Raw genomic sequence first — 10,432 nt, 5'->3', positions numbered from 1 at the left:
CCATTATTTCTTCCGTAAACGATGGGCTTCAGTTTGACGTCAATGTTCTTCTTCTGCGCATGCGAGTCGTTAGAGGACGTAAACCATTCACACAAAAGTACATTTGTGGTCTGGTTTGATTAGTAATATAAACAATCATGTAAAAAGAAAATAAAAATTGGATTTCAGCAAAAAGTATGAATTGTGCATCAAGCCTTGGACTGATGTGAATTCTGAAACGATGAACCAGACTGAAGGGGAAGTAGATTTTGCATAATTCCAGATTGTGTGTGTGTAAGATGTGGATTGGGGAAAGTAAGGATGTTTTGCTTGGATGGATCTGAAGTGACTAAGGTCAGCAATAAATATCATAACATAAGATGACTAAGCTAACCTTGGAAATATACTTGAGAAATATTCCAGCCGACTGATGACTGGAACAGGACTGTTCAGTATTTGATAATGACGCAACAAAGGCATCGGTTCCTGACTGTGGCTACTAGCCTTTTATGGCCCTACATAATCTCAGTTATTACATTACTAGATGTTGACTAATGCCTCTCTGATTTTCAAAAAAAAAAATTTAACTAAATCTACAAGGAGTATTTTTGACAGTCATGACTTGAATTATTGACAACAACCATCTTTATGAAAGAATTTGTTTTCTAAGATAATTTAAAAGGCGTTCAAAACGATAAGGAAAGAAAATCTCAATTTTCTGGCGCCTTACAGTGTATACATATCTGATGATACAAGGCCTGGACATGATATCCAACAGCATGCTACCAATAAATCAGTTGCAGCCTCTCAGACAGATGAATCATTTCTGTGTAATCAACACTTTTGGAGTGGTTTTCCTCCTTTTCCTACTGTTTACTCCTCCCTTCTTCAGCCTCACATCCTTGCTTCCGGCTCACGTGGAGCCATTGAGTCTTCGGGCCTGCGCTCATGGCGCTGATCCACAACTCAACGGATGGCCAACCAGTGACATCATGGATATGTGGGAGACAGAAAGTGACACATTTGGTCGCCGTGACACAATAGATGTCTCACCCACTCCGACTCAGATCTAATTGTAGTCGTGAGTGTGGTGTTTCTGTTGGTATCCCAAAGAGAGTGGCAAGACCTTGAAGGTTTCCATGATTTTTATTGACAGTTTCTGTAGGTCTAGCCCAGTGTTTCCCAAACTTTCTCAGGCCGAGGAAGTTTGGGAACTCCCCAAACATTTAACAAACACTCACGGACCAAGCAACTTGAACTTGCCCCTGCAATAACACATCTTAATATGTACAATCTGAAATTAAAATATTAGTTTCTTTACTCGTTATCTTTGTGCCTTTGTTCCTCTGAATGTGAAGGGTGGAGCTGTTTTTAAATGTGACCGGTCACAATAAGACCATGAACAAGTCAACTCGGGGAGTTTTGAGTTATTTACGGATTCTGAAAGTGTGGATACTAAGCTTTCAAATCAAAAATCTTTTTTACTACAAGTGTTGTGTGCACTAAATATTTTAGGGCTATTTGTAATTTAGAAGAATAATAAAAGAAAAGTTGTGCTGGCAAAAGCAAACATTTCTTTCAGCCCAACATAAATAATTTTATTTTAAGTGTTAAGATGCAGTTAGTCAGCGTGGGGCGCAGCGTTGTTCACCGCTTCGTCACTGGCGTATCGCATTCAGCACAGCCACAGATTTAAATCTCTGGTATGTATTGTCATAGTGTTCAAAAACAAAAGTTTTGTAACTCACCCAGAGAAACTTTCAGGCTTTCTTTTTAGTAACCCGGCTCATGTCACGGCTAATAAACCATTGTTTACGTTCAGTACCTTGTTGGTCCAGGGACCACAGTTTGAGAAAGACTGGTCCAGACTCACTTTGCTAATGGTGAAAGTATAATTGTCATAATTATAGATCTTAATCATTGAGCATGGTAAAGTGCGGATGTTAAAGTTAGTTCAATAATTTACAGCTTTTTTAACACAAGATATCCATAGACAGCTATCTCTTCAGGCACTGTGGACGCTGTGACCGAACACACTGTGATCATAATGGCAAACAGCAACATTATTTATTCATGTCAGCGTACAATCTTAAACAATAATTTCTGATCCCATAAAAATACCTGCCAAAGCTAGGTGCAAATGGTGCTTTTGCTGTTCATGGTGACACCAGTAAATTATTGGAGACGTTCAGGTTTGTGCCTCTTCCAAAGCAACTTTGTTACTTTTACTACGCCTGTCAAACAATTTTCATGGAGATTACACTGTAATAAAGGGGGCTCATTTCAGCCTCAGTTAAACCGGCTTGCAGGATTTTGGTTTTGTTACTCTAATATGCGTAGAATAACCGTGGATGCAGCCTCATGAGATTTTGTTTTCTGCATTATCACCTCACAGCAACAAGATCTCTAGTGCGAATCTCAGCCCCCAACACACTTCTTTAACTGCAAAAATATAAAATATTACCAAGAATTTCTACTGTAAATGTCTTAGTACACTTGAAATAAAACAAAACTAACTTAGAAGTAACCATTCAGCAAGAGGTAGGAGCTTTAAGAAAATAATTCTTTATTGTTGATGAGAAAGTACTTTACATTGGCAGATTATCTCACAACAAGACATCTTCCCACATTATGAAATAATCTGCCTAAAGTACCTTTTCATCAACCATTAGCAAGCTCCTACATCTTGCTGAAAAGTTACTTATAAATTAGTTTTGTTTCATTTCAAGTGTACTGCGAAAGTAGACCAACAATACTTTTTTCTGATAAGCCATCCCTTTTGCCTTTAGACATGGTCCTACACATTCAGAACCAAAATGTTTCTGGCAAAGTTATCCTTTGATTTTTTTTTATCCTGCTCTACTTAAAGCTGTGCTTTTAGCTAAAACTGTCAGTGCAGGAACCTCACACACAAATGGTCGATGCTTCCTAATCAGTATTAAACAAGAAAATGGTCTTCATCAATCCACCCACTCTCTACACATGTTAGGATATATTGCCTATTTCAAACAGTCACGGGGGCAACATGGATGACTTGCCCATCCATCAGAGGGCATATAGCAATGGTGGCATTTAACTTTTCCTCTTCAGATGGTTTTTAAAAATGCTATTTTGTTTCATTTTACTTTTGAACTCAATGTCCCAACGACTTGTCTGTCTTCAAAAGAAGTTGCTTTTCTTGCCCGATACCTTAAGAAGACAAGCCAGATCGGAACCTGTATGTTGGATTGTTATGGCGTTGGTCCTAACTTCAGTTCATAATTCACTTTACAAAGTTGACCAACTGTCAGCAATTGTTGTATCTACCATCGCAGTGTTTTAGTTGTGCCTTCCATTTACCGGCTGGCCCTCCGTGAAGACCACCCACCTTATTTTCCTCTAAGGGTGCTTCCCCTGCCTGAAAAGACAATGGTGTTCCACAGTTCACACTTCTGTTAAACGGCTCAACAGCATCAGTCTCGCTTTACGTGATTAATCAATCAATCGTGGCAGTATCCAAGTGTAGCAAATCATAAGACTCAATGGAGCTGAAGTGCACGCACACACACAAGCTAGGAAAAGGACAACAAAAACATACATGTAGCTCCTTTCAGAACCTTGGAACAACATTTGATCATGACCCACTGAGGTTCCCTGTAGCGTTAAAAGCAAGCAGAACCTCGTAGCTGTTGGTGCCCCTTTGTTGATTCAGCTTTTGGTCTGGGGCAAGGAAGAAAGGAGCATTTGTCCAAAAGAATTACCAATCACGGGAAAAATAATAAAAACGGGCAAAGCACCAAATCAATGGGGCAAAGTGACGATAGCATAATGTCTCACTGACAACTCGCATAAGTCAGGCCTCTCCGCATCCCGCGGAGAGACGATGGAACACGCAGCCATGTGTTTGGCTTGAACGTAGAGTGGCAGAAAATGTCACCCCTGATGAATACTCCGTAGCGCTGATAAGGCGTGCTCCCCTTTGAGAGAACATGCACACATGACGTGCACACATGGGCAGATAAATGCGCGCGCGTACGCGCGCACACACACACACACACACACACACACACACACACACATGAAGTTCTAAAAATAAATCTCAATTCTGAAGGGTCAAGTGGAGTCCAGACCAGCAGATACCAGCTCTGTACTCATGGATTAGTCTGTGGCCTGCGGCAGCCTGTTTCTGCTCTCCGTCTGTCAGCCACCTCAACTGCTGTTCCCAGATCAGCTCACACAGCAGCTAAATTTCACTCGTGTTTGTTTTATGTTTTTGTGCGAGAACAGAAATATGACCTCGCGTCCGTATGTTTGCAAACATGTTTTACGCTGTCAAACAGACGTCAGTAGGGGAAGTGATGGCTGACAGGGTTGTGGGGACGACAAAACCGTTTGAATGGGGTCATTTAGGAAGTGCTAGAGAGACTCTCAAACTCTCCCCACAGAGGCTGAATACGTAAGAGATTCTTGAAATGAGACAAAACATTGTTAGAATGTTTTTGTTTAAAAAAAATGCTTGAGTAAATATGTGTCAGTCACACTGATTATGTGAAAAAGTTAAAAAAATGTTGCATGCACATAAATGTACATAATTAATTCAACAAATAAATAGGACATCACATGAAGTCTTTATATCTTTGGCTCAAATCATAGTAATTCATGTAAAAACAATCAGGCAATTTCATGGTCATCTCTAACCTTAACCTTCCTGGTGTTTGTTGACAGCAGGCCACAATTCCTTGAAAGTTCTCAGGGTTTTTTTTGCAATTTAAACAATAAAGGCTAAAATGACCACAGTCACAGCTCTGTTTTCAGTTCATGATTGGGTCAAATATGTCATTGCCTTTTTTCTGAAGTGCAGTCAAGCATGGCTAGAAAAACACTGCCTTGCTTAATTGTACACTGGTTGCTAGCACGTAGCCCAGCATGTTGCATAATCCATTTGATATACTTGTCAGATAACTTGGTCTGTTATAGTACCCGGGAAAAAAAATAACTACTGAAAAGATGATTACATCTTTACAATGTTTCGATCAGTTTGGGACACAGGATGTGCTTTCTGAATTTGGGAGTCAAACACATCTGATCAATAAACTGTCTGAACGTTCTTGCATGGTTTGCAGTGGCAGGTTTTGGTTTACATGAAGTTTTTTTTTTTTTTTTTTTTTGTGAAAAGAGACTGTGAGCACATTCTGCTTAGAGCTGTACAGGTGTTTGTGTTTGGTTTTTTTTGTATTTCATTGCATTGTAGTGGTTTCTTTAACTGAGAAAGGAGAAAGCCAATCAGTCTCTGATACAACGAGCCGACAGGTAAAGGGGATTCAATGCCTTAAAATGTCAGGTCATCCTGGATTAAACTCAGTTTAATCGTGGCAGTCTCTAGTGCGAACTCAGTTTAATCCAGGATGAAGGCGTTTAGTGGGAGGAAGTAACAGTTTTCAATCATGTTTCAATCTTAGTTTCAGAACTTTTTTCAGTTCTGAAACTGGAAAAAGTTTCAGAACTGATGCATTTTTTAGCTTGAAAGGAACCGAAGCAATGTAACTCAGGGTCATTGACAATTTTGGACACCCCATTTGTGCCTGAGATTTAACTTCCTGGCTGATATCTTGAGATGTTGGTACAATGTTTCTACTATGCTGCAGTACTTTTGTTATGTCCTTTCTTCTGTTTTATGAAGTGCACCAGTTAGTTGTTTTGGGTGTCACCAAAGCATGAATCTACCAGGCCCGTACTTCATGTAGGTAGTACTGTACCACTTGAGAATCATCCTCCAAATGTAACAATTGTCATTATGGGAAGACGCATCAAGTTAGTTTCATCAGATCAAAAACATGTCTCCAAAAACAAAGACCTTTGTCCATGAGCGCATTTGCAAACTGTGATCTAACTTCATTTGTCATAACTTGAGCTCATGACCTATACAGGACTCGATTTATACTTTATCGTGACACTCAATGGCCTCTTCTTCAATTTATATTATATAGCGCCAATTCACAACACACATAATCTCAAAGCAGTTTACAAAAAGGTGAACAGAATCTTCACAAGCTCCCTTGCTTTTGCGACAGATTTTGAACCAAATCATGTTGATTTCTGACGGATCCTGTCTCGGAGCATTCCCTGGTATTTGATAGTTGCATATAATTGTCTAAAAGGACTAAGCATATTACAAGCCTTTTATACAGTGAATGCAAATATCTGGTTACAACTCTAAATCCACCTGAAATGAACATAAAATAAAATGAAGACTGAAAGGGCTGACGGGATATTTTCACTCCTGTGTCTGGAATCGGTGACTTAAATCAGACAATGCACTTTTATTTTGTCTGTTTTGAACTCACTCAAGTAAGGTGAAACTTGGCACTGACGCAGGTTTCTTTGTGATATCTCCTTTTTAACTGTTCAGCACAAAGACAGACATTAACAAAAACAAGGCAGACTCCGAGTTATTAAATTTCTGATAGTGAGGGTTTAGGAATACCACATAAAGCCAGGGTATAGCTCTTGTTAAAAGGCAGGAGTTAAGAGTTAAGCTGTGGTGATGCAGGCCCGGCTCTGAGCTCAGGCCTCACAGAGATACACCCTCCACCTCCTCTTCCTCCTCCTCCTCCCTGTCCACGCTCCTGTGGCCGCCTGCCAGCGCCTGCAGACTGCACCAGAGGCAAAGCCGATCATCCAAACAGCCACAAAAACACCAAATACTATCTCCCTTTGGCGTTTCATGTTATAGAGACTGCGCAGCCCCCATGCACCCTTGTTGTGCTTTGGGATTCTTCCCAGATTGATTCCAGCAGCAGAGTCTCCCGAGCATGTTGACGTTTCCAACCTGGCGGCAGACATGCGCGGCTCAGACGCCACTGGGGTCTGAGGCGGGGGATGCAGAGTGAAGGTTACCGAGCCTCGGAGCAGACGTAGATAGACTGTAGGTTTGGGGGGGGAAACAAGAAGAAGGGGCTGCTGGCTTGGGCTCGTCTTTCTGTCACTTCTGGTTTGGATTCAACATGCTCCCACTGGAACGTCTTCATTATAAACCGCGGCTCAGAGACTTGAGGGAGAAAAGCTGAACCTGACTCTGCGTCTGGCTCCGGCCGCTTCTCATTTTTCATTTCCCACCCTCCCTCACCTCTTCTTCTCCTGCAACAAAGCAATTCGGTCCCCTCCAAACTCTTTTTGTGACCATGGCCTTTTTCTTTATTTTTGTTCTTCAAAATTTACTCACTCCGTTTGCATTCCACAACCTCCAATTTTCTCTGACACATTTTTGTTTTCAGCCAACTTGTGTCGTGAGAAAACCCTTAGTTTACTGATAAGGCTGATTGGGCGTTGATAAAAGTCTCTCTGTTACTCCAAGTGCCATTACCCGACCTCATATCAACCCATTTCCCTAAAAAAAAAACAAAAAAAACTTCACAACATAGACATAATGTATTCTAATACTAATATTGTAGAAAAACTTAAATAAATACTTGTAATCCCACAAAGGCAACAGAATTAAAGGTCGGTGTTTACCTGAGACTGGAGCGGCTCTCTGAGACAGAGCAGCACTACGCACACTTAGACTGATACAACACAGCTGTTTCAGCGGGGGCCACAGAGGCCACTACGTCTGCTGCCTTAACAAACATCCACACAATGTACCCTCCTAAACACCCCTCACCCCCTACCCATATCCTGTCTACTCCTGACGGCCTCATCTCTTGTCCTCAAAGAAGCTCTTCTCCGTCCGTCTTATCTCCTGTCCCTCTCCCCTAACAGTGTCTTTATCTAAGATCCCTCATCAGAAGACTATCAGCCTTCAAGTCCAGTTTGTTACAGTGTTTTATATGTTAAGGATTAGGCCACTAATCCTTAACATATATTAGGATTAGTATATGTTAATCTACAGTTGTTCTGATGTATCCTGAGTTGAGCACACCGTTCTTAAACTTCAGCCCCATCCTTATGTAGTTCATACCACCATGCTGGTTATCATCATGTCCACAACAGGCTTTTTATTATTTTTTTATGTAGTACTAAGGAATTCACATAATTACCATAATTACCAAAGGCAACACCAACAGTAGCTGCATTTCCATTGACCTATAACTGTGCAAATCAACATTTCAAAATGAATTTGCTTTATAAGAATGCCAATTTGGAAAAAACCCTAATTTTTCCATAAAAAGATTTTGCTTTATGATAAGGTGCTTTTTTGTGTGTGCATTTGTTTGTTTATTTTGGTTTTATCGAAATTGGATTATTTCATAAAACTGGAATGGAAACACTTTTTCTGCATCACACAAGTCACATGATCCACAACCAGATGCTGCCACTGGTGCAAATCATGAAGAAGACGACAGGAAGTAGTTGAGAGGATGATGGCGCAGCATGTTTTTAATGGCTTATCACTTCTACAAATTGATCACGTGTGATTTTAATTGCTCTTATTTAAACAGAAACACCTCAGCTGCAAAATTGCGTATTTTTCCCTCCCACATTATCTGAATATTGACATTTTTTGCACATTTGTAATGTGCAAAAAATGTCAGGATGAAGCCAGAACTTCAGCTGTAAGTAAAGAACTGCACACAATTTCTATTGAAGACAAAAAAAGATGTTATATACTGTGCCATTAAATAGATACCAGACCTCAGTACTGATTTCTCATCCAGCTATTGAGGGATCAAACTTTTCAAAATCCTTGGAACAGCTAAGTGTTCAGTAGAGTTGGTAGGGAGGGTCCAACCAATTGTCGAACCTGCAGGCTCGCAGTCTATCTTCTTTCCTGCCCATGGAAAATGGGACTAGATCTTTATCCTAAAAGAATTGAGTGGAGGGTGTGCGAGGTCATTTGGCACAAGCTTTTGTTTCAGTACAAGCATTGGATCTTTGGGGTGCAAGACGGTAAATTTAAGCAGGGGATATTAGAAATCTGTATGTCTAGAGACTGAGTTGCTCCAGTGGCACAAACAGCTTCAACCAGATTCACAACTGGATCACAGTGAAGCTAAGCTTAAAATATTGAAGTAATTGCAACAGAAGATATGCAGTGTTGTAGATTTAATAGCACTAAATACCACAAGGAGACCAAAAAGAAACAAAAATGCATCTCAAGAGTCATGGGTGCATCCAAAGGCTGAAGTCGACATAAGAAATAAGTTTAGAGTAATGTAGTGACTGAGCGATCATTTGAAATTGATCACCTCATAATTAATCAACGTTGTCAGCACTTCTCATTATTTGAGATAAGATTTCTGAGTCTGGCAGAGAACAGTGTTTTATTCAACAACCACAAAAGCGATTTCACTACTGACTCAATAACTAACACCAGAGTCAGCCTGCTTTTGGGATTGAAAAATCTAAACCCACAACATGCGTCGTTTACCTCAGAACAGCTAAGGCGAAGATGAGCAGTCTGTGAGTTCAGACCACATAAAACAGATCCTAAAGGCACATTATGACACCACTCACTTTAAAACTGAGGTTTGATTTGTGCTTAGTACTGCTGTCAAAATGTTGTACCTGCTTATCAGAAGATGCATAACTCATTTAATGTACAATGGTCAGGCATAACATTATGAAGAACAGCCTAATCGTTCTTTGGTCCCCATTTTATTGCATCCCTGACCTGTTTAGTTGTGGACCCCTTTTGACCTTTGAAGGTCAAATGGCACCAAGATGTTATCAGCAGAGCTTTCAAGTACCATAAGATGTGAGGTAGGACCTCTAATTGTTTGGATCCCATAGATAGTATTGGGCAGAATAGAAATAATCTTTACTTTTCAAGTTGATGTAAGCGGGAACATGCATATCCACACAAAGGTAAAACAAAGATAAAAATAAAAATAAGATACTCAAATTTACAAAATAAGAGAAAAATAGTCAAATACTCTACTTTGCTGCCAGATCTAAGGGCATGTTAAGCTACGTAACAATCACAGCCCACTTTATCAATAGCAATTGAGAAAGGTCATACAGTAGACCATGCATAGTGAAATAACTGAGGTCTGAAGTCTGAGGAGATGAAAACAAATTGAAAAATGAAAGATCAGTTTGCTGATTTTCGTGGTAAACTGTATAAAGTTTCAGAATAAAGTCCTTTTTTTAAGCATAAAGTTGATCTTTGAAGTTTTCTTGAAAGTAATAAAATCTCGTCCCGTCTTGTTCTTGTGAAGTCGATATCATGAGACCACTGTCTCATGACATTTATGTATTGCTACACCACTATTTCAAAGTTTCATGGCTCAATGAAGGGGTCCAGTGACTGTACCCTTACTTCAACACCCAGCAGTGTGAGCCTGTAAACCTCATCAAATGGCTGAAGGACAGCTGGAGTCCACGGATGAAGTACACTATTTGAGGCATTTAAAATATGTGACTGTTCAAGTTAGTAGCAAAAGTTTCCATGTTGTGCTGAGCCATCTTTTACTGGAACTGATAGCAACGGCAACATGCTAGTCTTGTCAAGAAAATAGGACGATAAAACATCTCG

This window comes from Poecilia mexicana, unplaced genomic scaffold (assembly GCF_051168715.1).
Source record: "Poecilia mexicana isolate PSO_F unplaced genomic scaffold, ASM5116871v1 scaffold_19, whole genome shotgun sequence".
Lineage (NCBI taxonomy): Eukaryota > Metazoa > Chordata > Actinopteri > Cyprinodontiformes > Poeciliidae > Poecilia > Poecilia mexicana.
The sequence above is the reverse complement of the archived record's forward strand: the minus strand, read 5'-3'. Positions refer to the sequence as shown.